Below are 26,710 nucleotides of genomic sequence, written 5' to 3' on the forward strand. Positions count from 1 at the left end.
ATAAGAGGCACACATATTAATTAAGGCATCAGGAAAGGGAACTTCTAAAGATTTTATTTGAAAGCCTTGCTTTAGACAGAGCCAAGCAAGTTCTCGAGCACGCCAGATGGGTCTCGAACCCACAATCCCTGGCTTAGGAGGCAAGTGCCTTATCCATTAGGCCACTGGGGCTTGCACTGGATACATGCAAACCCTTTTTTTTTCATTCATAAGTCATCCGTTCTCTTACTTTACAAGGTAAGGGTGGCAAAGTCTTTGATTTATTTTCCCTTGCAAACTTGCTACAGAATTGCAAGTGGTTTGAGCTACAAAGTTAGAAGAATGAGCTTTCTGAAAGGGAAAAGCCATGTCGCAGCGCTCCACGCCTCTTTTCAACAAGTAGAAGGCGCACATTCTCGTTATCAGTTTTGGTCCAGAGTTTAAAGAATGTGGTCAGTGTAACTGAAAGACAACTCATTCAAGCACCACTGAGGAAAGAACCTTAAGTTTCTTTGGGCGCTTACTGCCTTGTGGTAAAGTTCTCAGGCCGTAGGGTGCAAGTGCAGACGACATTTTCCATTAAGAAAGGCAAAAAGCAAGAAAAAGCATGCTCCAGGTGAGGATCGAACTCACAACCTCGGCATTGCTCAACAAGTACTGCCATATAAGTACCGCGCGCTGACCGATTGCGCCACTGGAGCGCGGGCGTCATCCGAAAGATCCATTATCCATCTCTCCTCGGTTTAAAACAGACCTCCAAGTGATCCAAAACCTAAAATCCTGCTTACCCCAGACAAAAGAGAATTGATTTTCTCTCATAGCAAGAAATGGTAGCTTATAAGTGCTCCTAGAAAAAAAACACTACCAAAGCCACTTGACTGGAGCTCAAGGACAGTTTTTTAAAAATAAAAAGTAAAACTTTTTTGAAAGAAAAAATGATATTGCAACTGCTATTGTGACGTGTTAGGAATATATTCATGCAAAAGTTACTAAAAGTTACTAAAAGGTCCACTGTAAACCAAGAAGTGGAAGGTAATACCAAATACCAAGTACCTTTGGACCAAAGTCAGTTTGTGCGTAAACCCAGATAAAACACAAGAGTTGTTAATACATTTAAAATGCCACTATCCAGACACTGTGTTGAGCATTTTAATGCTCTATTTGGCAGAAACCCCCTCAATTGGTGGACTGGAAAAGAGACATTAACACAACCCTTCCATATAAAAAATTCCTCTATATTAACAGAGGTTGTCCAAACAAGTATAACAGAATATGGGATAGATGGTTACAAGAGTCTACGACATGCACATAAATGGTGCTTATCCTGATACTTACTAAATATGAGTGTGGAAGTGTACGGATTATATATGAACCTAAAGTACTAACTACAGGATAGAAATGTATGTGTATGTATCATGTTCCTTGAGTACGGAATATCTTCTGTAAGATGTTAAACATGTGTACCAATGCTTTTCATGTATTATGTACAATCTTGCAAATAAAAAGTTTGTTATAACGTAAAAAAAAAAGGTCCACTGTAAACCAAGAAGTGGAAGGTAATACCAAATACCAAGTACCTTTGGACCAAAGTCAGTTTGTGCGTAAACCCAGATAAAACACAAGAGTTGTTAATACATTTAAAATGCCACTATCCAGACACTGTGTTGAGCATTTTAATGCTCTATTTGGCAGAAAAGCTGCGGATTCACATGAGATTCTGTTTCTGACTGTTTGCGGCAAGAAGACTTCTGAACATGTCCCAGAGCAGTGGCTATCAGTGCAAATCTCAAAAAATGCAACAACGCCATGTCATGTGAAGCAAAGGAGGCACACCTCTAAGGAGTGATGCTGATTGCTATTCATATATGTTGATACATCAGGAAAAACACGTCTTACCAACGCTACTTGTCAGGATGGCCTTTTTGCTTGAAGATTTTAGCCCACCGGATTTGCATGCCACAATGGGATGTCAGGAGAACGTCGGACAAAATGCAAAGCTCCTTCCTAATAAAAGCAGCTTTTCCTTTGTGGGGAGTTGAAGACATTGTTTGGCAGAAACATTGCAGGAGATTTGGTATTGGACAAGAGGACTTGTAGCCATCTTGCAGAAGATTCTGTTCAGCTGATAGCATGATGCTCAACTAATTGTGAGTTCTACTAGTAAGAGGCACACATATTAATTAAGGCATCAGGAAAGGGAACTTCTAAAGATTTTATTTGAAAGCCTTGCTTTAGACAGAGCCAAGCAAGTTCTCAAGCACCCCAGATGGGACTCGAACCCACAATCCCTGGCTTAAGAGGCCAGTGCCTTATCCATTAGGCCACTGGGGCTTGCACTGGATGCATGCACACCCTTTTTTTTTCATTCATAAGTCATCCGTTCTCTTACTTTACAAGGTGAGGGTGGCAAAGTCTTTGATTTATTCTCCCTTGATCCAAAACCTAAAATCCTGCTTACCCCAGACAAAAGAGAATTGATTTTCTCTCATAGCAAGAAATGGTAGCTTATAAGTGCTCCTAGAAAAAAAACACTGCCAAAGCCACTTGACTGGAGCTCAAGGACAGTTTTTTAAAAATAAAAAGTAAAACTTTTTTGAAAGAAAAAATGATATTGCAACTGCTATTGTGACGTGTTAGGAATATATTCATGCAAAAGTTACTAAAAGTTACTAAAAGGTCCACTGTAAACCAAGAAGTGGAAGGTAATACCAAATACCAAGTACCTTTGGACCAAAGTCAGTTTGTGCGTAAACCCAGATAAAACACAAGAGTTGTTAATACATTTAAAATGCCACTATCCAGACACTGTGTTGAGCATTTTAATGCTCTATTTGGCAGAAAAGCTGCGGATTCACATGAGATTCTGTTTCTGACTGTTTGCGGCAAGAAGACTTCTGAACATGTCCCAGAGCAGTGGCTATCAGTGCAAATCTCAAAAAATGCAACAACGCCATGTCATGTGAAGCAAAGGAGGCACACCTCTAAGGAGTGATGCTGATTGCTATTCATATATGTTGATACATCAGGAAAAACACGTCTTACCAACGCTACTTGTCAGGATGGCCTTTTTGCTTGAAGATTTTAGCCCACCGGATTTGCATGCCACAATGGGATGTCAGGAGAACGTCGGACAAAATGCAAAGCTCCTTCCTAATAAAAGCAGCTTTTCCTTTGTGGGGAGTTGAAGACATTGTTTGGCAGAAACATTGCAGGAGATTTGGTATTGGACAAGAGGACTTGTAGCCATCTTGCAGAAGATTCTGTTCAGCTGATAGCAGGATGCTCAACTAATTGTGAGTTCTACTAGTAAGAGGCAGACATATTAATTAAGGCATCAGGAAAGGGAACTTCTAAAGATTTTATTTGAAAGCCTTGCTTTAGACAGAGCCAAGCAAGTTCTCGAGCACCCCAGATGGGACTCGAACCCACAATCCCTGGCTTAGGAGGCCAGTGCCTTATCCATTAGGCCACTGGGGCTTGCACTGGATACATGCAAACCCTTTTTTTTTCATTCATAAGTCATCCGTTCTCTTACTTTACAAGGTAAGGGTGACAAAGTCTTTGATTTATTTTCCCTTGCAAACTTGCTACAGAATTGCAAGTGGTTTGAGCTACAAAGTTAGAAGAATGAGCTTTCTGAAAGGGAAAAGCCATGTCGCAGCGCTCCACGCCTCTTTTCAACAAGTAGAAGGCGCACATTCTCGTTATCAGTTTTGGTCCAGAGTTTAAAGAATGTGGTCAGTGTAACTGAAAGACAACTCATTCAAGCACCACTGAGGAAAGAACCTTAAGTTTCTTTGGGCGCTTACTGCCTTGTGGTAAAGTTCTCAGGCCGTAGGGTGTAAGTGCAGACGACATTTTCCATTAAGAAAGGCAAAAAGCAAGAAAAAGCATGCTCCAGGTGAGGCTCGAACTCACAACCTCGGCATTGCTCAACAAGTACTGCCATATAAGTACCGCGCGCTGACCGATTGCCATCTCTCCTCGGTTTAAAACAGACCTCCAAGTGATCTAAAACCTAAAATCCTGCTTACCCCAGACAAAAGAGAATTGATTTTCTCTCATAGCAAGAAATGGTAGCTTATAAGTGCTCCTAGAAAAAAAACACTGCCAAAGCCACTTGACTGGAGCTCAAGGACAGTTTTTTAAAAATAAAAAGTAAAACTTTTTTGAAAGAAAAAATGATATTGCAACTGCTATTGTGACGTGTTAGGAATATATTCATGCAGGCTTGAAAAGTTACTAAAAGGTCCACTGTAAACCAAGAAGTGGAAGGTAATACCAAATACCAAGTACCTTTGGACCAAAGTCAGTTTGTGCGTAAACCCAGATAAAACACAAGAGTTGTTAATACATTTAAAATGCCACTATCCAGACACTGTGTTGAGCATTTTAATGCTCTATTTGGCAGAAAAGCTGCGGATTCACATGAGATTCTGTTTCTGACTGTTTGCGGCAAGAAGACTTCTGAACATGTCCCAGAGCAGTGGCTATCAGTGCAAATCTCAAAAAATGCAACAACGCCATGTCATGTGAAGCAAAGGAGGCACACCTCTAAGGAGTGATGCTGATTGCTATTCATATATGTTGATACATCAGGAAAAACATGTCTTACCAACGCTACTTGTCAGGATGGCCTTTTTGCTTGAAGATTTTAGCCCACCGGATTTGCATGCCACAATGGGATGTCAGGAGAACGTCGGACAAAATGCAAAGCTCCTTCCTAATAAAAGCAGCTTTTCCTTTGTGGGGAGTTGAAGACATTGTTTGGCAGAAACATTGCAGGAGATTTGGTATTGGACAAGAGGACTTGTAGCCATCTTGCAGAAGATTCTGTTCAGCTGATAGCATGATGCTCAACTAATTGTGAGTTCTACTAATAAGAGGCACACATATTAATTAAGGCATCAGGAAAGGGAACTTCTAAAGATTTTATTTGAAAGCCTTGCTTTAGACAGAGCCAAGCAAGTTCTCGAGCACGCCAGATGGGTCTCGAACCCACAATCCCTGGCTTAGGAGGCAAGTGCCTTATCCATTAGGCCACTGGGGCTTGCACTGGATACATGCAAACCCTTTTTTTTTCATTCATAAGTCATCCGTTCTCTTACTTTACAAGGTAAGGGTGGCAAAGTCTTTGATTTATTTTCCCTTGCAAACTTGCTACAGAATTGCAAGTGGTTTGAGCTACAAAGTTAGAAGAATGAGCTTTCTGAAAGGGAAAAGCCATGTCGCAGCGCTCCACGCCTCTTTTCAACAAGTAGAAGGCGCACATTCTCGTTATCAGTTTTGGTCCAGAGTTTAAAGAATGTGGTCAGTGTAACTGAAAGACAACTCATTCAAGCACCACTGAGGAAAGAACCTTAAGTTTCTTTGGGCGCTTACTGCCTTGTGGTAAAGTTCTCAGGCCGTAGGGTGCAAGTGCAGACGACATTTTCCATTAAGAAAGGCAAAAAGCAAGAAAAAGCATGCTCCAGGTGAGGATCGAACTCACAACCTCGGCATTGCTCAACAAGTACTGCCATATAAGTACCGCGCGCTGACCGATTGCGCCACTGGAGCGCGGGCGTCATCCGAAAGATCCATTATCCATCTCTCCTCGGTTTAAAACAGACCTCCAAGTGATCCAAAACCTAAAATCCTGCTTACCCCAGACAAAAGAGAATTGATTTTCTCTCATAGCAAGAAATGGTAGCTTATAAGTGCTCCTAGAAAAAAAACACTACCAAAGCCACTTGACTGGAGCTCAAGGACAGTTTTTTAAAAATAAAAAGTAAAACTTTTTTGAAAGAAAAAATGATATTGCAACTGCTATTGTGACGTGTTAGGAATATATTCATGCAAAAGTTACTAAAAGTTACTAAAAGGTCCACTGTAAACCAAGAAGTGGAAGGTAATACCAAATACCAAGTACCTTTGGACCAAAGTCAGTTTGTGCGTAAACCCAGATAAAACACAAGAGTTGTTAATACATTTAAAATGCCACTATCCAGACACTGTGTTGAGCATTTTAATGCTCTATTTGGCAGAAACCCCCTCAATTGGTGGACTGGAAAAGAGACATTAACACAACCCTTCCATATAAAAAATTCCTCTATATTAACAGAGGTTGTCCAAACAAGTATAACAGAATATGGGATAGATGGTTACAAGAGTCTACGACATGCACATAAATGGTGCTTATCCTGATACTTACTAAATATGAGTGTGGAAGTGTACGGATTATATATGAACCTAAAGTACTAACTACAGGATAGAAATGTATGTGTATGTATCATGTTCCTTGAGTACGGAATATCTTCTGTAAGATGTTAAACATGTGTACCAATGCTTTTCATGTATTATGTACAATCTTGCAAATAAAAAGTTTGTTATAACGTAAAAAAAAAAGGTCCACTGTAAACCAAGAAGTGGAAGGTAATACCAAATACCAAGTACCTTTGGACCAAAGTCAGTTTGTGCGTAAACCCAGATAAAACACAAGAGTTGTTAATACATTTAAAATGCCACTATCCAGACACTGTGTTGAGCATTTTAATGCTCTATTTGGCAGAAAAGCTGCGGATTCACATGAGATTCTGTTTCTGACTGTTTGCGGCAAGAAGACTTCTGAACATGTCCCAGAGCAGTGGCTATCAGTGCAAATCTCAAAAAATGCAACAACGCCATGTCATGTGAAGCAAAGGAGGCACACCTCTAAGGAGTGATGCTGATTGCTATTCATATATGTTGATACATCAGGAAAAACACGTCTTACCAACGCTACTTGTCAGGATGGCCTTTTTGCTTGAAGATTTTAGCCCACCGGATTTGCATGCCACAATGGGATGTCAGGAGAACGTCGGACAAAATGCAAAGCTCCTTCCTAATAAAAGCAGCTTTTCCTTTGTGGGGAGTTGAAGACATTGTTTGGCAGAAACATTGCAGGAGATTTGGTATTGGACAAGAGGACTTGTAGCCATCTTGCAGAAGATTCTGTTCAGCTGATAGCATGATGCTCAACTAATTGTGAGTTCTACTAGTAAGAGGCACACATATTAATTAAGGCATCAGGAAAGGGAACTTCTAAAGATTTTATTTGAAAGCCTTGCTTTAGACAGAGCCAAGCAAGTTCTCAAGCACCCCAGATGGAACTCGAACCCACAATCCCTGGCTTAAGAGGCCAGTGCCTTATCCATTAGGCCACTGGGGCTTGCACTGGATGCATGCACACCCTTTTTTTTTCATTCATAAGTCATCCGTTCTCTTACTTTACAAGGTGAGGGTGGCAAAGTCTTTGATTTATTCTCCCTTGATCCAAAACCTAAAATCCTGCTTACCCCAGACAAAAGAGAATTGATTTTCTCTCATAGCAAGAAATGGTAGCTTATAAGTGCTCCTAGAAAAAAAACACTGCCAAAGCCACTTGACTGGAGCTCAAGGACAGTTTTTTAAAAATAAAAAGTAAAACTTTTTTGAAAGAAAAAATGATATTGCAACTGCTATTGTGACGTGTTAGGAATATATTCATGCAAAAGTTACTAAAAGTTACTAAAAGGTCCACTGTAAACCAAGAAGTGGAAGGTAATACCAAATACCAAGTACCTTTGGACCAAAGTCAGTTTGTGCGTAAACCCAGATAAAACACAAGAGTTGTTAATACATTTAAAATGCCACTATCCAGACACTGTGTTGAGCATTTTAATGCTCTATTTGGCAGAAAAGCTGCGGATTCACATGAGATTCTGTTTCTGACTGTTTGCGGCAAGAAGACTTCTGAACATGTCCCAGAGCAGTGGCTATCAGTGCAAATCTCAAAAAATGCAACAACGCCATGTCATGTGAAGCAAAGGAGGCACACCTCTAAGGAGTGATGCTGATTGCTATTCATATATGTTGATACATCAGGAAAAACACGTCTTACCAACGCTACTTGTCAGGATGGCCTTTTTGCTTGAAGATTTTAGCCCACCGGATTTGCATGCCACAATGGGATGTCAGGAGAACGTCGGACAAAATGCAAAGCTCCTTCCTAATAAAAGCAGCTTTTCCTTTGTGGGGAGTTGAAGACATTGTTTGGCAGAAACATTGCAGGAGATTTGGTATTGGACAAGAGGACTTGTAGCCATCTTGCAGAAGATTCTGTTCAGCTGATAGCATGATGCTCAACTAATTGTGAGTTCTACTAGTAAGAGGCACACATATTAATTAAGGCATCAGGAAAGGGAACTTCTAAAGATTTTATTTGAAAGCCTTGCTTTAGACAGAGCCAAGCAAGTTCTCAAGCACCCCAGATGGGACTCGAACCCACAATCCCTGGCTTAAGAGGCCAGTGCCTTATCCATTAGGCCACTGGGGCTTGCACTGGATGCATGCACACCCTTTTTTTTTCATTCATAAGTCATCCGTTCTCTTACTTTACAAGGTGAGGGTGGCAAAGTCTTTGATTTATTCTCCCTTGATCCAAAACCTAAAATCCTGCTTACCCCAGACAAAAGAGAATTGATTTTCTCTCATAGCAAGAAATGGTAGCTTATAAGTGCTCCTAGAAAAAAAACACTGCCAAAGCCACTTGACTGGAGCTCAAGGACAGTTTTTTAAAAATAAAAAGTAAAACTTTTTTGAAAGAAAAAATGATATTGCAACTGCTATTGTGACGTGTTAGGAATATATTCATGCAAAAGTTACTAAAAGTTACTAAAAGGTCCACTGTAAACCAAGAAGTGGAAGGTAATACCAAATACCAAGTACCTTTGGACCAAAGTCAGTTTGTGCGTAAACCCAGATAAAACACAAGAGTTGTTAATACATTTAAAATGCCACTATCCAGACACTGTGTTGAGCATTTTAATGCTCTATTTGGCAGAAAAGCTGCGGATTCACATGAGATTCTGTTTCTGACTGTTTGCGGCAAGAAGACTTCTGAACATGTCCCAGAGCAGTGGCTATCAGTGCAAATCTCAAAAAATGCAACAACGCCATGTCATGTGAAGCAAAGGAGGCACACCTCTAAGGAGTGATGCTGATTGCTATTCATATATGTTGATACATCAGGAAAAACACGTCTTACCAACGCTACTTGTCAGGATGGCCTTTTTGCTTGAAGATTTTAGCCCACCGGATTTGCATGCCACAATGGGATGTCAGGAGAACGTCGGACAAAATGCAAAGCTCCTTCCTAATAAAAGCAGCTTTTCCTTTGTGGGGAGTTGAAGACATTGTTTGGCAGAAACATTGCAGGAGATTTGGTATTGGACAAGAGGACTTGTAGCCATCTTGCAGAAGATTCTGTTCAGCTGATACTCAACTAATTGTGAGTTCTACTAATAAGAGGCACACATATTAATTAAGGCATCAGGAAAGGGAACTTCTAAAGATTTTATTTGAAAGCCTTGCTTTAGACAGAGCCAAGCAAGTTCTCGAGCACCCCAGATGGGACTTGAACCCACAATCCCTGGCTTAGGAGGCCAGTGCCTTATCCATTAGGCCACTGGGGCTTGCACTGGATGCATGCAAACCCTTTTTTTTTCATTCATAAGTCATCCGTTCTCTTACTTTACAAGGTAAGGGTGGCAAAGTCTTTGATTTATTTTCCCTTGCAAACTTGCTACAGAATTGCAAGTGGTTTGAGCTACAAAGTTAGAAGAATGAGCTTTCTGAAAGGGAAAAGCCATGTCGCAGCGCTCCACGCCTCTTTTCAACAAGTAGAAGGCGCACATTCTCGTTATCAGTTTTGGTCCAGAGTTTAAAGAATGTGGTCAGTGTAACTGAAAGACAACTCATTCAAGCACCACTGAGGAAAGAACCTTAAGTTTCTTTGGGCGCTTACTGCCTTGTGGTAAAGTTCTCAGGCCGTAGGGTGCAAGTGCAGACGACATTTTCCATTAAGAAAGGCAAAAAGCAAGAAAAAGCATGCTCCAGGTGAGGCTCGAACTCACAACCTCGGCATTGCTCAACAAGTACTGCCATATAAGTACCGCGCGCTGACCGATTGCGCCACTGGAGCGCGGGCATCATCCGAAAGATCCATTATCCATCTCTCCTCGGTTTAAAACAGACCTCCAAGTGATCCAAAACCTAAAATCCTGCTTACCCCAGACAAAAGAGAATTGATTTTCTCTCATAGCAAGAAATGGTAGCTTATAAGTGCTCCTAGAAAAAAAACACTGCCAAAGCCACTTGACTGGAGCTCAAGGACAGTTTTTTAAAAATAAAAAGTAAAACTTTTTTGAAAGAAAAAATGATATTGCAACTGCTATTGTGACGTGTTAGGAATATATTCATGCAAAAGTTACTAAAAGTTACTAAAAGGTCCACTGTAAACCAAGAAGTGGAAGGTAATACCAAATACCAAGTACCTTTGGACCAAAGTCAGTTTGTGCGTAAACCCAGATAAAACACAAGAGTTGTTAATACATTTAAAATGCCACTATCCAGACACTGTGTTGAGCATTTTAATGCTCTATTTGGCAGAAAAGCTGCGGATTCACATGAGATTCTGTTTCTGACTGTTTGCGGCAAGAAGACTTCTGAACATGTCCCAGAGCAGTGGCTATCAGTGCAAATCTCAAAAAATGCAACAACGCCATGTCATGTGAAGCAAAGGAGGCACACCTCTAAGGAGTGATGCTGATTGCTATTCATATATGTTGATACATCAGGAAAAACACGTCTTACCAACGCTACTTGTCAGGATGGCCTTTTTGCTTGAAGATTTTAGCCCACCGGATTTGCATGCCACAATGGGATGTCAGGAGAACGTCGGACAAAATGCAAAGCTCCTTCCTAATAAAAGCAGCTTTTCCTTTGTGGGGAGTTGAAGACATTGTTTGGCAGAAACATTGCAGGAGATTTGGTATTGGACAAGAGGACTTGTAGCCATCTTGCAGAAGATTCTGTTCAGCTGATAGCATGATGCTCAACTAATTGTGAGTTCTACTAATAAGAGGCACACATAATAATTAAGGCATCAGGAAAGGGAACTTCTAAAGATTTTATTTGAAAGCCTTGCTTTAGACAGAGCCAAGCAAGTTCTCGAGCACCCCAGATGGGACTTGAACCCACAATCCCTGGCTTAGGAGGCCAGTGCCTTATCCATTAGGGCACTGGGGCTTGCACTGGATGCATGCAAACCCTTTTTTTTTCATTCATAAGTCATCCGTTCTCTTACTTTACAAGGTAAGGGTGGCAAAGTCTTTGATTTATTTTCCCTTGCAAACTTGCTACAGAATTGCAAGTGGTTTGAGCTACAAAGTTAGAAGAATGAGCTTTCTGAAAGGGAAAAGCCATGTCGCAGCGCTCCACGCCTCTTTTCAACAAGTAGAAGGCGCACATTCTCGTTATCAGTTTTGGTCCAGAGTTTAAAGAATGTGGTCAGTGTAACTGAAAGACAACTCATTCAAGCACCACTGAGGAAAGAACCTTAAGTTTCTTTGGGCGCTTACTGCCTTGTGGTAAAGTTCTCAGGCCGTAGGGTGCAAGTGCAGACGACATTTTCCATTAAGAAAGGCAAAAAGCAAGAAAAAGCATGCTCCAGGTGAGGCTCGAACTCACAACCTCGGCATTGCTCAACAAGTACTGCCATATAAGTACCGCGCGCTGACCGATTGCGCCACTGGAGCGCGGGCATCATCCGAAAGATCCATTATCCATCTCTCCTCGGTTTAAAACAGACCTCCAAGTGATCCAAAACCTAAAATCCTGCTTACCCCAGACAAAAGAGAATTGATTTTCTCTCATAGCAAGAAATGGTAGCTTATAAGTGCTCCTAGAAAAAAAACACTGCCAAAGCCACTTGACTGGAGCTCAAGGACAGTTTTTTAAAAATAAAAAGTAAAACTTTTTTGAAAGAAAAAATGATATTGCAACTGCTATTGTGACGTGTTAGGAATATATTCATGCAAAAGTTACTAAAAGTTACTAAAAGGTCCACTGTAAACCAAGAAGTGGAAGGTAATACCAAATACCAAGTACCTTTGGACCAAAGTCAGTTTGTGCGTAAACCCAGATAAAACACAAGAGTTGTTAATACATTTAAAATGCCACTATCCAGACACTGTGTTGAGCATTTTAATGCTCTATTTGGCAGAAAAGCTGCGGATTCACATGAGATTCTGTTTCTGACTGTTTGCGGCAAGAAGACTTCTGAACATGTCCCAGAGCAGTGGCTATCAGTGCAAATCTCAAAAAATGCAACAACGCCATGTCATGTGAAGCAAAGGAGGCACACCTCTAAGGAGTGATGCTGATTGCTATTCATATATGTTGATACATCAGGAAAAACACGTCTTACCAACGCTACTTGTCAGGATGGCCTTTTTGCTTGAAGATTTTAGCCCACCGGATTTGCATGCCACAATGGGATGTCAGGAGAACGTCGGACAAAATGCAAAGCTCCTTCCTAATAAAAGCAGCTTTTCCTTTGTGGGGAGTTGAAGACATTGTTTGGCAGAAACATTGCAGGAGATTTGGTATTGGACAAGAGGACTTGTAGCCATCTTGCAGAAGATTCTGTTCAGCTGATAGCATGATGCTCAACTAATTGTGAGTTCTACTAATAAGAGGCACACATAATAATTAAGGCATCAGGAAAGGGAACTTCTAAAGATTTTATTTGAAAGCCTTGCTTTAGACAGAGCCAAGCAAGTTCTCGAGCACCCCAGATGGGACTCGAACCCACAATCCCTGGCTTAGGAGGCCAGTGCCTTATCCATTAGGCCACTGGGGCTTGCACTGGATGCATGCAAACCCTTTTTTTTTCATTCATAAGTCATCCGTTCTCTTACTTTACAAGGTAAGGGTGGCAAAGTCTTTGATTTATTTTCCCTTGCAAACTTGCTACAGAATTGCAAGTGGTTTGAGCTACAAAGTTAGAAGAATGAGCTTTCTGAAAGGGAAAAGCCATGTCGCAGCGCTCCACGCCTCTTTTCAACAAGTAGAAGGCGCACATTCTCGTTATCAGTTTTGGTCCAGAGTTTAAAGAATGTGGTCAGTGTAACTGAAAGACAACTCATTCAAGCACCACTGAGGAAAGAACCTTAAGTTTCTTTGGGCGCTTACTGCCTTGTGGTAAAGTTCTCAGGCCGTAGGGTGCAAGTGCAGACGACATTTTCCATTAAGAAAGGCAAAAAGCAAGAAAAAGCATGCTCCAGGTGAGGCTCGAACTCACAACCTCGGCATTGCTCAACAAGTACTGCCATATAAGTACCGCGCGCTGACCGATTGCGCCACTGGAGCACGGGCGTCATCCGAAAGATCCATTATCCATCTCTCCTCGGTTTAAAACAGACCTCCAAGTGATCCAAAACCTAAAATCCTGCTTACCCCAGACAAAAGAGAATTGATTTTCTCTCATAGCAAGAAATGGTAGCTTATAAGTGCTCCTAGAAAAAAAACACTGCCAAAGCCACTTGACTGGAGCTCAAGGACAGTTTTTTAAAAATAAAAAGTAAAACTTTTTTGAAAGAAAAAATGATATTGCAACTGCTATTGTGACGTGTTAGGAATATATTCATGCAAAAGTTACTAAAAGTTACTAAAAGGTCCACTGTAAACCAAGAAGTGGAAGGTAATACCAAATACCAAGTACCTTTGGACCAAAGTCAGTTTGTGCGTAAACCCAGATAAAACACAAGAGTTGTTAATACATTTAAAATGCCACTATCCAGACACTGTGTTGAGCATTTTAATGCTCTATTTGGCAGAAAAGCTGCGGATTCACATGAGATTCTGTTTCTGACTGTTTGCGGCAAGAAGACTTCTGAACATGTCCCAGAGCAGTGGCTATCAGTGCAAATCTCAAAAAATGCAACAACGCCATGTCATGTGAAGCAAAGGAGGCACACCTCTAAGGAGTGATGCTGATTGCTATTCATATATGTTGATACATCAGGAAAAACACGTCTTACCAACGCTACTTGTCAGGATGGCCTTTTTAGCCCACCGGATTTGCATGCCACAATGGGATGTCAGGAGAACGTCGGACAAAATGCAAAGCTCCTTCCTAATAAAAGCAGCTTTTCCTTTGTGGGGAGTTGAAGACATTGTTTGGCTGAAACATTGCAGGAGATTTGGTATTGGACAAGAGGACTTGTAGCCATCTTGCAGAAGATTCTGTTCAGCTGATAGTATGATGCTCAACTAATTGTGAGTTCTACTAATAAGAGGCACAAATATTAATTAAGGCATCAGGAAAGGGAACTTCTAAAGATTTTATTTGAAAGCCTTGCTTTAGACAGAGCCAAGCAAGTTCTCGAGCACCCCAGGCCGTAGGGTGCAAGTGCAGACGACATTTTCCATTAAGAAAGGCAAAAAGCAAGAAAAAGCATGCTCCAGGTGAGGCTCGAACTCACAACCTCGGCATTGCTCAACAAGTACTGCCATATAAGTACCGCGCGCTGACCGATTGTGCCACTGGAGCGCGGGCATCATCCGAAAGATCCATTATCCATCTCTCCTCGGTTTAAAACAGACCTCCAAGTGATCCAAAACCTAAAATCCTGCTTACCCCAGACAAAAGAGAATTGATTTTCTCTCATAGCAAGAAATGGTAGCTTATAAGTGCTCCTAGAAAAAAAACACTGCCAAAGCCACTTGACTGGAGCTCAAGGACAGTTTTTTAAAAATAAAAAGTAAAACTTTTTTGAAAGAAAAAATGATATTGCAACTGCTATTGTGACGTGTTAGGAATATATTCATGCAAAAGTTACTAAAAGTTACTAAAAGGTCCACTGTAAACCAAGAAGTGGAAGGTAATACCAAATACCAAGTACCTTTGGACCAAAGTCAGTTTGTGCGTAAACCCAGATAAAACACAAGAGTTGTTAATACATTTAAAATGCCACTATCCAGACACTGTGTTGAGCATTTTAATGCTCTATTTGGCAGAAAAGCTGCGGATTCACATGAGATTCTGTTTCTGACTGTTTGCGGCAAGAAGACTTCTGAACATGTCCCAGAGCAGTGGCTATCAGTGCAAATCTCAAAAAATGCAACAACGCCATGTGAAGCAAAGGAGGCACACCTCTAAGGAGTGATGCTGATTGCTATTCATATATGTTGATACATCAGGAAAAACACGTCTTACCAACGCTACTTGTCAGGATGGCCTTTTTGCTTGAAGATTTTAGCCCACCGGATTTGCATGCCACAATGGGATGTCAGGAGAACGTCGGACAAAATGCAAAGCTCCTTCCTAATAAAAGCAGCTTTTCCTTTGTGGGGAGTTGAAGACATTGTTTGGCTGAAACATTGCAGGAGATTTGGTATTGGACAAGAGGACTTGTAGCCATCTTGCAGAAGATTCTGTTCAGCTGATAGCATGATGCTCAACTAATTGTGAGTTCTACTAATAAGAGGCACACATATTAATTAAGGCATCAGGAAAGGGAACTTCTAAAGATTTTATTTGAAAGCCTTGCTTTAGACAGAGCCAAGCAAGTTCTCGAGCACCCTAGATGGGACTCGAACCCACAATCCCTGGCTTAGGAGGCCAGTGCCTTATCCATTAGGCCACTGGGGCTTGCACTGGATACACGCAAACCCTTTTTTTTTCATTCATAAGTCATCCGTTCTCTTACTTTACAAGGTAAGGGTGGCAAAGTCTTTGATTTATTTTCCCTTGCAAACTTGCTACAGAATTGCAAGCGGTTTGAGCTACAAAGTTAGAAGAATGAGCTTTCTGAAAGGGAAAAGCCATGTCGCAGCGCTCCACGCCTCTTTTCAACAAGTAGAAGGCGCACATTCTCGTTATCAGTTTTGGTCCAGAGTTTAAAGAATGTGGTCAGTGTAACTGAAAGACAACTCATTCAAGCACCACTGAGGAAAGAACCTTAAGTTTCTTTGGGCGCTTACTGCCTTGTGGTAAAGTTCTCAGGCCGTAGGGTGCAAGTGCAGACGACATTTTCCATTAAGAAAGGCAAAAAGCAAGAAAAAGCATGCTCCAGGTGAGGCTCGAACTCACAACCTCGGCATTGCTCAACAAGTACTGCCATATAAGTACCGCGCGCTGACCGATTGCGCCACTGGAGCACGGGCGTCATCCGAAAGATCCATTATCCATCTCTCCTCGGTTTAAAACAGACCTCCAAGTGATCCAAAACCTAAAATCCTGCTTACCCCAGACAAAAGAGAATTGATTTTCTCTCATAGCAAGAAATGGTAGCTTATAAGTGCTCCTAGAAAAAAAACACTGCCAAAGCCACTTGACTGGAGCTCAAGGACAGTTTTTTAAAAATAAAAAGTAAAACTTTTTTGAAAGAAAAAATGATATTGCAACTGCTATTGTGACGTGTTAGGAATATATTCATGCAAAAGTTACTAAAAGTTACTAAAAGGTCCACTGTAAACCAAGAAGTGGAAGGTAATACCAAATACCAAGTACCTTTGGACCAAAGTCAGTTTGTGCGTAAACCCAGATAAAACACAAGAGTTGTTAATACATTTAAAATGCCACTATCCAGACACTGTGTTGAGCATTTTAATGCTCTATTTGGCAGAAAAGCTGCGGATTCACATGAGATTCTGTTTCTGACTGTTTGCGGCAAGAAGACTTCTGAACATGTCCCAGAGCAGTGGCTATCAGTGCAAATCTCAAAAAATGCAACAACGCCATGTCATGTGAAGCAAAGGAGGCACACCTCTAAGGAGTGATGCTGATTGCTATTCATATATGTTGATACATCAGGAAAAACACGTCTTACCAACGCTACTTGTCAGGATGGCCTTTTTAGCCCACCGGATTTGCATGCCACAATGGGATGTCAGGAGAACGTCGGACAAAATGCAAAGCTCCTTCCTAATAAAAGCAGCTTTTCCTTTGTGGGGAGTTGAAGACATTGTTTGGCTGAAACATTGCAGGAGATTTGGTATTGGACAAGAGGACTTGTAGCCATCTTGCAGAAGATTCTGTTCAGCTGATAGTATGATGCTCAACTAATTGTGAGTTCTACTAATAAGAGGCACACATATTAATTAAGGCATCAGGAAAGGGAACTTCTAAAGATTTTATTTGAAAGCCTTGCTTTAGACAGAGCCAAGCAAGTTCTCGAGCACCCCAGGCCGTAGGGTGCAAGTGCAGACGACATTTTCCATTAAGAAAGGCAAAAAGCAAGAAAAAGCATGCTCCAGGTGAGGCTCGAACTCACAACCTCGGCATTGCTCAACAAGTACTGCCATATAAGTACCGCGCGCTGACCGATTGTGCCACTGGAGCGCGGGCATCATCCGAAAGATCCATTATCCATCTCTCCTCGGTTTAAAACAGACCTCCAAGTGATCCAAAACCTAAAATCCTGCTTACCCCAGACAAAAGAGAATTGATTTTCTCTCATAGCAAGAAATGGTAGCTTATAAGTGCTCCTAGAAAAAAAACACTGCCAAAGCCACTTGACTGGAGCTCAAGGACAGTTTTTTAAAAATAAAAAGTAAAACTTTTTTGAAAGAAAAAATGATATTGCAACTGCTATTGTGACGTGTTAGGAATATATTCATGCAAAAGTTACTAAAAGTTACTAAAAGGTCCACTGTAAACCAAGAAGTGGAAGGTAATACCAAATACCAAGTACCTTTGGACCAAAGTCAGTTTGTGCGTAAACCCAGATAAAACACAAGAGTTGTTAATACATTTAAAATGCCACTATCCAGACACTGTGTTGAGCATTTTAATGCTCTATTTGGCAGAAAAGCTGCGGATTCACATGAGATTCTGTTTCTGACTGTTTGCGGCAAGAAGACTTCTGAACATGTCCCAGAGCAGTGGCTATCAGTGCAAATCTCAAAAAATGCAACAACGCCATGTGAAGCAAAGGAGGCACACCTCTAAGGAGTGATGCTGATTGCTATTCATATATGTTGATACATCAGGAAAAACACGTCTTACCAACGCTACTTGTCAGGATGGCCTTTTTGCTTGAAGATTTTAGCCCACCGGATTTGCATGCCACAATGGGATGTCAGGAGAACGTCGGACAAAATGCAAAGCTCCTTCCTAATAAAAGCAGCTTTTCCTTTGTGGGGAGTTGAAGACATTGTTTGGCTGAAACATTGCAGGAGATTTGGTATTGGACAAGAGGACTTGTAGCCATCTTGCAGAAGATTCTGTTCAGCTGATAGCATGATGCTCAACTAATTGTGAGTTCTACTAATAAGAGGCACACATATTAATTAAGGCATCAGGAAAGGGAACTTCTAAAGATTTTATTTGAAAGCCTTGCTTTAGACAGAGCCAAGCAAGTTCTCGAGCACCCTAGATGGGACTCGAACCCACAATCCCTGGCTTAGGAGGCCAGTGCCTTATCCATTAGGCCACTGGGGCTTGCACTGGATACACGCAAACCCTTTTTTTTTCATTCATAAGTCATCCGTTCTCTTACTTTACAAGGTAAGGGTGGCAAAGTCTTTGATTTATTTTCCCTTGCAAACTTGCTACAGAATTGCAAGCGGTTTGAGCTACAAAGTTAGAAGAATGAGCTTTCTGAAAGGGAAAAGCCATGTCGCAGCGCTCCACGCCTCTTTTCAACAAGTAGAAGGCGCACATTCTCGTTATCAGTTTTGGTCCAGAGTTTAAAGAATGTGGTCAGTGTAACTGAAAGACAACTCATTCAAGCACCACTGAGGAAAGAACCTTAAGTTTCTTTGGGCGCTTACTGCCTTGTGGTAAAGTTCTCAGGCCGTAGGGTGCAAGTGCAGACGACATTTTCCATTAAGAAAGGCAAAAAGCAAGAAAAAGCATGCTCCAGGTGAGGCTCGAACTCACAACCTCGGCATTGCTCAACAAGTACTGCCATATAAGTACCGCGCGCTGACCGATTGCGCCACTGGAGCGCAGGCATCATCCGAAAGATCCATTATCCATCTCTCCTCGGTTTAAAACAGACCTCCAAGTGATCCAAAACCTAAAATCCTGCTTACCCCAGACAAAAGAGAATTGATTTTCTCTCATAGCAAGAAATGGTAGCTTATAAGTGCTCCTAGAAAAAAAACACTGCCAAAGCCACTTGACTGGAGCTCAAGGACAGTTTTTTAAAAATAAAAAGTAAAACTTTTTTGAAAGAAAAAATGATATTGCAACTGCTATTGTGACGTGTTAGGAATATATTCATGCAAAAGTTACTAAAAGTTACTAAAAGGTCCACTGTAAACCAAGAAGTGGAAGGTAATACCAAATACCAAGTACCTTTGGACCAAAGTCAGTTTGTGCGTAAACCCAGATAAAACACAAGAGTTGTTAATACATTTAAAATGCCACTATCCAGACACTGTGTTGAGCATTTTAATGCTCTATTTGGCAGAAAAGCTGCGGATTCACATGAGATTCTGTTTCTGACTGTTTGCGGCAAGAAGACTTCTGAACATGTCCCAGAGCAGTGGCTATCAGTGCAAATCTCAAAAAATGCAACAACGCCATGTCATGTGAAGCAAAGGAGGCACACCTCTAAGGAGTGATGCTGATTGCTATTCATATATGTTGATACATCAGGAAAAACACGTCTTACCAACGCTACTTGTCAGGATGGCCTTTTTGCTTGAAGATTTTAGCCCACCGGATTTGCATGCCACAATGGGATGTCAGGAGAACGTCGGACAAAATGCAAAGCTCCTTCCTAATAAAAGCAGCTTTTCCTTTGTGGGGAGTTGAAGACATTGTTTGGCTGAAACATTGGAGGAGATTTGGACTTGTAGCCATCTTGCAGAAGATTCTGTTCAGCTGATAGCATGATGCTCAACTAATTGTGAGTTCTACTAATAAGAGGCACACATATTAATTAAGGCATCAGGAAAGGGAACTTCTAAAGATTTTATTTGAAAGCCTTGCTTTAGACAGAGCCAAGCAAGTTCTCGAGCACCCCAGATGGGACTCGAGCCCACAATCCCTGGCTTAGGAGGCCAGTGCCTTATCCATTAGGCCACTGGGGCTTGCACTGGACACATGCAAACCCTTTTTTTTTCATTCATAAGTCATCCGTTCTCTTACTTTACAAGGTAAGGGTGGCAAAGTCTTTGATTTATTTTCCCTTGCAAACTTGCTACAGAATTGCAAGCGGTTTGAGCTACAAAGTTAGAAGAATGAGCTTTCTGAAAGGGAAAAGCCATGTCGCAGCGCTCCACGCCTCTTTTCAACAAGTAGAAGGCGCACATTCTCGTTATCAGTTTTGGTCCAGAGTTTAAAGAATGTGGTCAGTGTAACTGAAAGACAACTCATTCAAGCACCACTGAGGAAAGAACCTTAAGTTTCTTTGGGCGCTTACTGCCTTGTGGTAAAGTTCTCAGGCCGTAGGGTGCAAGTGCAGACGACATTTTCCATTAAGAAAGGCAAAAAGCAAGAAAAAGCATGTTCCAGGTGAGGCTCGAACTCACAACCTCGGCATTGCTCAACAAGTACTGCCATATAAGTACCGCGCGCTGACCGATTGCGCCACTGGAGCGCGGGCATCATCCGAAAGATCCATTATCCATCTCTCCTCGGTTTAAAACAGACCTCCAAGTGATCCAAAACCTAAAATCCTGCTTACCCCAGACAAAAGAGAATTGATTTTCTCTCATAGCAAGAAATGGTAGCTTATAAGTGCTCCTAGAAAAAAAACACTGCCAAAGCCACTTGACTGGAGCTCAAGGACAGTTTTTTAAAAATAAAAAGTAAAACTTTTTTGAAAGAAAAAATGATATTGCAACTGCTATTGTGACGTGTTAGGAATATATTCATGCAAAAGTTACTAAAAGTTACTAAAAGGTCCACTGTAAACCAAGAAGTGGAAGGTAATACCAAATACCAAGTACCTTTGGACCAAAGTCAGTTTGTGCGTAAACCCAGATAAAACACAAGAGTTGTTAATACATTTAAAATGCCACTATCCAGACACTGTGTTGAGCATTTTAATGCTCTATTTGGCAGAAAAGCTGCGGATTCACATGAGATTCTGTTTCTGACTGTTTGCGGCAAGAAGACTTCTGAACATGTCCCAGAGCAGTGGCTATCAGTGCAAATCTCAAAAAATGCAACAACGCCATGTCATGTGAAGCAAAGGAGGCACACCTCTAAGGAGTGATGCTGATTGCTATTCATATATGTTGATACATCAGGAAAAACACGTCTTACCAACGCTACTTGTCAGGATGGCCTTTTTGCTTGAAGATTTTAGCCCACCGGATTTGCATGCCACAATGGGATGTCAGGAGAACGTCGGACAAAATGCAAAGCTCCTTCCTAATAAAAGCAGCTTTTCCTTTGTGGGGAGTTGAAGACATTGTTTGGCAGAAACATTGCAGGAGATTTGGTATTGGACAAGAGGACTTGTAGCCATCTTGCAGAAGATTCTGTTCAGCTGATAGCATGATGCTCAACTAATTGTGAGTTCTACTAGTAAGAGGCACACATATTAATTAAGGCATCAGGAAAGGGAACTTCTAAAGATTTTATTTGAAAGCCTTGCTTTAGACAGAGCCAAGCAAGTTCTCAAGCACCCCAGATGGGACTCAAACCCACAATCCCTGGCTTAGGAGGCCAGTGCCTTATCCATTAGGCCACTGGGGCTTGCACTGGATGCATGCAAACCCTTTTTTTTTCATTCATAAGTCATCCGTTCTCTTACTTTACAAGGTAAGGGTGGCAAAGTCTTTGATTTATTTTCCCTTGCAAACTTGCTACAGAATTGCAAGTGGTTTGAGCTACAAAGTTAGAAGAATGAGCTTTCTGAAAGGGAAAAGCCATGTCGCAGCGCTCCACGCCTCTTTTCAACAAGTAGAAGGCGCACATTCTCGTTATCAGTTTTGGTCCAGAGTTTAAAGAATGTGGTCAGTGTAACTGAAAGACAACTCATTCAAGCACCACTGAGGAAAGAACCTTAAGTTTCTTTGGGCGCTTACTGCCTTGTGGTAAAGTTCTCAGGCCGTAGGGTGCAAGTGCAGACGACATTTTCCATTAAGAAAGGCAAAAAGCAAGAAAAAGCATGCTCCAGGTGAGGCTCGAACTCACAACCTCGGCATTGCTCAACAAGTACTGCCATATAAGTACCGCGCGCTGACCGATTGCGCCAATGGAGCGCGGGCATCATCCGAAAGATCCATTATCCATCTCTCCTCGGTTTAAAACAGACCTCCAAGTGATCCAAAACCTAAAATCCTGCTTACCCCAGACAAAAGAGAATTGATTTTCTCTCATAGCAAGAAATGGTAGCTTATAAGTGCTCCTAGAAAAAAAAACACTGCCAAAGCCACTTGACTGGAGCTCAAGGACAGTTTTTTAAAAATAAAAAGTAAAACTTTTTTGAAAGAAAAAATGATATTGCAACTGCTATTGTGACGTGTTAGGAATATATTCATGCAAAAGTTACTAAAAGTTACTAAAAGGTCCACTGTAAACCAAGAAGTGGAAGGTAATACCAAATACCAAGTACCTTTGGACCAAAGTCAGTTTGTGCGTAAACCCAGATAAAACACAAGAGTTGTTAATACATTTAAAATGCCACTATCCAGACACTGTGTTGAGCATTTTAATGCTCTATTTGGCAGAAAAGCTGCGGATTCACATGAGATTCTGTTTCTGACTGTTTGCGGCAAGAAGACTTCTGAACATGTCCCAGAGCAGTGGCTATCAGTGCAAATCTCAAAAAATGCAACAACGCCATGTCATGTGAAGCAAAGGAGGCACACCTCTAAGGAGTGATGCTGATTGCTATTCATATATGTTGATACATCAGGAAAAACACGTCTTACCAACGCTACTTGTCAGGATGGCCTTTTTGCTTGAAGATTTTAGCCCACCGGATTTGCATGCCACAATGGGATGTCAGGAGAACGTCGGACAAAATGCAAAGCTCCTTCCTAATAAAAGCAGCTTTTCCTTTGTGGGGAGTTGAAGACATTGTTTGGCAGAAACATTGCAGGAGATTTGGTATTGGACAAGAGGACTTGTAGCCATGTTGCAGAAGATTCTGTTCAGCTGATAGCATGATGCTCAACTAATTGTGAGTTCTACTAATAAGAGGCACACATATTAATTAAGGCATCAGGAAAGGGAACTTCTAAAGATTTTATTTGAAAGCCTTGCTTTAGACAGAGCCAAGCAAGTTCTTGAGCACCCCAGATGGGACTCGAACCCACAATCCCTGGCTTAGGAGGCCAGTGCCTTATCCATTAGGCCACTGGGGCTTGCACAAGATGCATGCAAACCCTTTTTTTTTCATTCATAAGTCATCCGTTCTCTTACTTTACAAGGTAAGGGTGGCAAAGTCTTTGATTTATTTTCCCTTGCAAACTTGCTACAGAATTGCAAGCGGTTTGAGCTACAAAGTTAGAAGAATGAGCTTTCTGAAAGGGAAAAGCCATGTCGCAGCGCTCCACGCCTCTTTTCAACAAGTAGAAGGCGCACATTCTCGTTATCAGTTTTGGTCCAGAGTTTAAAGAATGTGGTCAGTGTAACTGAAAGACAACTCATTCAAGCACCACTGAGGAAAGAACCTTAAGTTTCTTTGGGCGCTTACTGCCTTGTGGTAAAGTTCTCAGGCCGTAGGGTGCAAGTGCAGACGACATTTTCCATTAAGAAAGGCAAAAAGCAAGAAAAAGCATGCTCCAGGTGAGGCTCGAACTCACAACCTCGGCATTGCTCAACAAGTACTGCCATATAAGTACCGCGCGCTGACCGATTGCGCCACTGGAGCTCGGGCATCATCCGAAAGATCCATTATCCATCTCTCCTCGGTTTAAAACAGACCTCCAAGTGATCCAAAACCTAAAATCCTGCTTACCCCAGACAAAAGAGAATTGATTTTCTCTCATAGCAAGAAATGGTAGCTTATAAGTGCTCCTAGAAAAAAAACACTGCCAAAGCCACTTGACTGGAGCTCAAGGACAGTTTTTTAAAAATAAAAAGTAAAACTTTTTTGAAAGAAAAAATGATATTGCAACTGCTATTGTGACGTGTTAGGAATATATTCATGCAAAAGTTACTAAAAGTTACTAAAAGGTCCACTGTAAACCAAGAAGTGGAAGGTAATACCAAATACCAAGTACCTTTGGACCAAAGTCAGTTTGCGCGTAAACCCAGATAAAACACAAGAGTTGTTAATACATTTAAAATGCCACTATCCAGACACTGTGTTGAGCATTTTAATGCTCTATTTGGCAGAAAAGCTGCGGATTCACATGAGATTCTGTTTCTGACTGTTTGCGGCAAGAAGACTTCTGAACATGTCCCAGAGCAGTGGCTATCAGTGCAAATCTTAAAAAATGCAACAACGCCATGTCATGTGAAGCAAAGGAGGCACACCTCTAAGGAGTGATGCTGATTGCTATTCATATATGTTGATACATCAGGAAAAACACGTCTTACCAACGCTACTTGTCAGGATGGCCTTTTTGCTTGAAGATTTTAGCCCACCGGATTTGCATGCCACAATGGGATGTCAGGAGAACGTCGGACAAAATGCAAAGGTCCTTCCTAATAAAAGCAGCTTTTCCTTTGTGGGGAGTTGAAGACATTGTTTGGCTGAAACATTGGAGGAGATTTGGTATTGGACAAGAGGACTTGTAGCCATCTTGCAGAAGATTCTGTTCAGCTGATAGCATGATGCTCAACTAATTGTGAGTTCTACTAGTAAGAGGCACACATATTAATTAAGGCATCAGGAAAGGGAACTTCTAAAGATTTTATTTGAAAGACTTGCTTTAGACAGAGCCAAGCAAGTTCTCGAGCACCCCAGATGGGACTCGAACCCACAATACCTGGCTTAGGAGGCCAGTGCCTTATCCATTAGGCCACTGGGGCTTGCACTGGATGCATGCAAACCCTTTTTTTTTCATTCATAAGTCATCCGTTCTCTTACTTTACAAGGTAAGGGTGGCAAAGTCTTTGATTTATTTTCCCTTGCAAACTTGCTACAGAATTGCAAGTGGTTTGAGCTACAAAGTTAGAAGAATGAGCTTTCTGAAAGGGAAAAGCCATGTCGCAGCGCTCCACGCCTCTTTTCAACAAGTAGAAGGCGCACATTCTCGTTATCAGTTTTGGTCCAGAGTTTAAAGAATGTGGTCAGTGTAACTGAAAGACAACTCATTCAAGCACCACTGAGGAAAGAACCTTAAGTTTCTTTGGGCGCTTACTGCCTTGTGGTAAAGTTCTCAGGCCGTAGGGTGCAAGTGCAGACGACATTTTCCATTAAGAAAGGCAAAAAGCAAGAAAAAGCATGCTCCAGGTGAGGCTCGAACTCACAACCTCGGCATTGCTCAACAAGTACTGCCATATAAGTACCGCGCGCTGACCGATTGCGCCACTGGAGCGCGGGCGTCATTCGAACGATCCATTATCCATCTCTCCTCGGTTTAAAACAGACCTCCAAGTGATCTAAAACCTAAAATCCTGCTTACCCCAGACAAAAGAGAATTGATTTTCTCTCATAGCAAGAAATGGTAGCTTATAAGTGCTCCTAGAAAAAAAACACTGCCAAAGCCACTTGACTGGAGCTCAAGGACAGTTTTTTAAAAATAAAAAGTAAAACTTTTTTGAAAGAAAAAATGATATTGCAACTGCTATTGTGACGTGTTAGGAATATATTCATGCAAAAGTTACTAAAAGTTACTAAAAGGTCCACTGTAAACCAAGAAGTGGAAGGTAATACCAAATACCAAGTACCTTTGGACCAAAGTCAGTTTGTGCGTAAACCCAGATAAAACACAAGAGTTGTTAATACATTTAAAATGCCACTATCCAGACACTGTGTTGAGCATTTTAATGCTCTATTTGGCAGAAAAGCTGCGGATTCACATGAGATTCTGTTTCTGACTGTTTGCGGCAAGAAGACTTCTGAACATGTCCCAGAGCAGTGGCTATCAGTGCAAATCTCAAAAAATGCAACAACGCCATGTCATGTGAAGCAAAGGAGGCACACCTCTAAGGAGTGATGCTGATTGCTATTCATATATGTTGATACATCAGGAAAAACACGTCTTACCAACGCTACTTGTCAGGATGGCCTTTTTGCTTGAAGATTTTAGCCCACCGGATTTGCATGCCACAATGGGATGTCAGGAGAACGTCGGACAAAATGCAAAGCTCCTTCCTAATAAAAGCAGCTTTTCCTTTGTGGGGAGTTGAAGACATTGTTTGGCAGAAACATTGCAGGAGATTTGGTATTGGACAAGAGGACTTGTAGCCATCTTGCAGAAGATTCTGTTCAGCTGATAGCATGATGCTCAACTAATTGTGAGTTCTACTAGTAAGAGGCACACATATTAATTAAGGCATCAGGAAAGGGAACTTCTAAAGATTTTATTTGAAAGCCTTGCTTTAGACAGAGCCAAGCAAGTTCTCGAGCACCCCAGATGGGACTCGAACCCACAATCCCTGGCTTAGGAGGCCAGTGCCTTATCCATTAGGCCACTGGGGCTTGCACTGGATGCATGCAAACCCTTTTTTTTTCATTCATAAGTCATCCGTTCTCTTACTTTACAAGGTAAGGGTGGCAAAGTCTTTGATTTATTTTCCCTTGCAAACTTGCTACAGAATTGCAAGTGGTTTGAGCTACAAAGTTAGAAGAATGAGCTTTCTGAAAGGGAAAAGCCATGTCGCAGCGCTCCACGCCTCTTTTCAACAAGTAGAAGGCGCACATTCTCGTTATCAGTTTTGGTCCAGAGTTTAAAGAATGTGGTCAGTGTAACTGAAAGACAACTCATTCAAGCACCACTGAGGAAAGAACCTTAAGTTTCTTTGGGCGCTTACTGCCTTGTGGTAAAGTTCTCCGGCCGTAGGGTGCAAGTGCAGACGACA

At 41.5% G+C, this 26,710-nt stretch overlaps 24 non-coding genes across 24 annotated transcripts; all 24 read right to left on the reverse strand.

Moving 5' to 3' along the window:
* Positions 1-587: 587 nt before the first annotated feature.
* On the reverse strand, positions 588-680 carry TRNAI-UAU (transfer RNA isoleucine (anticodon UAU)). Its single transcript is given in 2 exon segments — positions 588-623; positions 643-680. It is a non-coding gene; the product is annotated as a tRNA-Ile (tRNA).
* A 2,703-nt stretch (positions 681-3,383) lies between these two features.
* On the reverse strand, positions 3,384-3,456 carry TRNAR-CCU (transfer RNA arginine (anticodon CCU)). The gene has a single exon. It is a non-coding gene; the product is annotated as a tRNA-Arg (tRNA).
* A 1,989-nt stretch (positions 3,457-5,445) lies between these two features.
* Positions 5,446-5,538, reverse strand: TRNAI-UAU (transfer RNA isoleucine (anticodon UAU)). The gene is given in 2 exon segments: positions 5,446-5,481; positions 5,501-5,538. It is a non-coding gene; the product is annotated as a tRNA-Ile (tRNA).
* A 3,841-nt stretch (positions 5,539-9,379) lies between these two features.
* Positions 9,380-9,452, reverse strand: TRNAR-CCU (transfer RNA arginine (anticodon CCU)). Its single transcript has one exon. It is a non-coding gene; the product is annotated as a tRNA-Arg (tRNA).
* Positions 9,453-9,868: 416 nt separating this feature from the next.
* Positions 9,869-9,961, reverse strand: TRNAI-UAU (transfer RNA isoleucine (anticodon UAU)). The gene is given in 2 exon segments: positions 9,869-9,904; positions 9,924-9,961. It is a non-coding gene; the product is annotated as a tRNA-Ile (tRNA).
* A 1,033-nt stretch (positions 9,962-10,994) lies between these two features.
* TRNAR-CCU (transfer RNA arginine (anticodon CCU)) lies at positions 10,995-11,067 on the reverse strand. Its single transcript has one exon. It is a non-coding gene; the product is annotated as a tRNA-Arg (tRNA).
* A 416-nt stretch (positions 11,068-11,483) lies between these two features.
* On the reverse strand, positions 11,484-11,576 carry TRNAI-UAU (transfer RNA isoleucine (anticodon UAU)). Its single transcript is given in 2 exon segments — positions 11,484-11,519; positions 11,539-11,576. It is a non-coding gene; the product is annotated as a tRNA-Ile (tRNA).
* Positions 11,577-12,609: 1,033 nt separating this feature from the next.
* TRNAR-CCU (transfer RNA arginine (anticodon CCU)) lies at positions 12,610-12,682 on the reverse strand. The gene has a single exon. It is a non-coding gene; the product is annotated as a tRNA-Arg (tRNA).
* Positions 12,683-13,098: 416 nt separating this feature from the next.
* Positions 13,099-13,191, reverse strand: TRNAI-UAU (transfer RNA isoleucine (anticodon UAU)). The gene is given in 2 exon segments: positions 13,099-13,134; positions 13,154-13,191. It is a non-coding gene; the product is annotated as a tRNA-Ile (tRNA).
* Positions 13,192-14,281: 1,090 nt separating this feature from the next.
* TRNAI-UAU (transfer RNA isoleucine (anticodon UAU)) lies at positions 14,282-14,374 on the reverse strand. The gene is given in 2 exon segments: positions 14,282-14,317; positions 14,337-14,374. It is a non-coding gene; the product is annotated as a tRNA-Ile (tRNA).
* Positions 14,375-15,402: 1,028 nt separating this feature from the next.
* TRNAR-CCU (transfer RNA arginine (anticodon CCU)) lies at positions 15,403-15,475 on the reverse strand. The gene has a single exon. It is a non-coding gene; the product is annotated as a tRNA-Arg (tRNA).
* A 416-nt stretch (positions 15,476-15,891) lies between these two features.
* On the reverse strand, positions 15,892-15,984 carry TRNAI-UAU (transfer RNA isoleucine (anticodon UAU)). Its single transcript is given in 2 exon segments — positions 15,892-15,927; positions 15,947-15,984. It is a non-coding gene; the product is annotated as a tRNA-Ile (tRNA).
* A 1,090-nt stretch (positions 15,985-17,074) lies between these two features.
* On the reverse strand, positions 17,075-17,167 carry TRNAI-UAU (transfer RNA isoleucine (anticodon UAU)). The gene is given in 2 exon segments: positions 17,075-17,110; positions 17,130-17,167. It is a non-coding gene; the product is annotated as a tRNA-Ile (tRNA).
* Positions 17,168-18,195: 1,028 nt separating this feature from the next.
* TRNAR-CCU (transfer RNA arginine (anticodon CCU)) lies at positions 18,196-18,268 on the reverse strand. The gene has a single exon. It is a non-coding gene; the product is annotated as a tRNA-Arg (tRNA).
* A 416-nt stretch (positions 18,269-18,684) lies between these two features.
* On the reverse strand, positions 18,685-18,777 carry TRNAI-UAU (transfer RNA isoleucine (anticodon UAU)). Its single transcript is given in 2 exon segments — positions 18,685-18,720; positions 18,740-18,777. It is a non-coding gene; the product is annotated as a tRNA-Ile (tRNA).
* A 1,019-nt stretch (positions 18,778-19,796) lies between these two features.
* On the reverse strand, positions 19,797-19,869 carry TRNAR-CCU (transfer RNA arginine (anticodon CCU)). The gene has a single exon. It is a non-coding gene; the product is annotated as a tRNA-Arg (tRNA).
* A 416-nt stretch (positions 19,870-20,285) lies between these two features.
* Positions 20,286-20,378, reverse strand: TRNAI-UAU (transfer RNA isoleucine (anticodon UAU)). Its single transcript is given in 2 exon segments — positions 20,286-20,321; positions 20,341-20,378. It is a non-coding gene; the product is annotated as a tRNA-Ile (tRNA).
* Positions 20,379-21,411: 1,033 nt separating this feature from the next.
* Positions 21,412-21,484, reverse strand: TRNAR-CCU (transfer RNA arginine (anticodon CCU)). Its single transcript has one exon. It is a non-coding gene; the product is annotated as a tRNA-Arg (tRNA).
* A 416-nt stretch (positions 21,485-21,900) lies between these two features.
* On the reverse strand, positions 21,901-21,993 carry TRNAI-UAU (transfer RNA isoleucine (anticodon UAU)). The gene is given in 2 exon segments: positions 21,901-21,936; positions 21,956-21,993. It is a non-coding gene; the product is annotated as a tRNA-Ile (tRNA).
* Positions 21,994-23,027: 1,034 nt separating this feature from the next.
* On the reverse strand, positions 23,028-23,100 carry TRNAR-CCU (transfer RNA arginine (anticodon CCU)). Its single transcript has one exon. It is a non-coding gene; the product is annotated as a tRNA-Arg (tRNA).
* Positions 23,101-23,516: 416 nt separating this feature from the next.
* On the reverse strand, positions 23,517-23,609 carry TRNAI-UAU (transfer RNA isoleucine (anticodon UAU)). Its single transcript is given in 2 exon segments — positions 23,517-23,552; positions 23,572-23,609. It is a non-coding gene; the product is annotated as a tRNA-Ile (tRNA).
* Positions 23,610-24,642: 1,033 nt separating this feature from the next.
* On the reverse strand, positions 24,643-24,715 carry TRNAR-CCU (transfer RNA arginine (anticodon CCU)). Its single transcript has one exon. It is a non-coding gene; the product is annotated as a tRNA-Arg (tRNA).
* A 416-nt stretch (positions 24,716-25,131) lies between these two features.
* Positions 25,132-25,224, reverse strand: TRNAI-UAU (transfer RNA isoleucine (anticodon UAU)). Its single transcript is given in 2 exon segments — positions 25,132-25,167; positions 25,187-25,224. It is a non-coding gene; the product is annotated as a tRNA-Ile (tRNA).
* Positions 25,225-26,257: 1,033 nt separating this feature from the next.
* TRNAR-CCU (transfer RNA arginine (anticodon CCU)) lies at positions 26,258-26,330 on the reverse strand. The gene has a single exon. It is a non-coding gene; the product is annotated as a tRNA-Arg (tRNA).
* Positions 26,331-26,710: the final 380 nt, after the last annotated feature.

Source organism: Aquarana catesbeiana, linkage group LG03 (genome assembly GCF_042186555.1).
Source record: "Aquarana catesbeiana isolate 2022-GZ linkage group LG03, ASM4218655v1, whole genome shotgun sequence".
Lineage (NCBI taxonomy): Eukaryota > Metazoa > Chordata > Amphibia > Anura > Ranidae > Aquarana > Aquarana catesbeiana.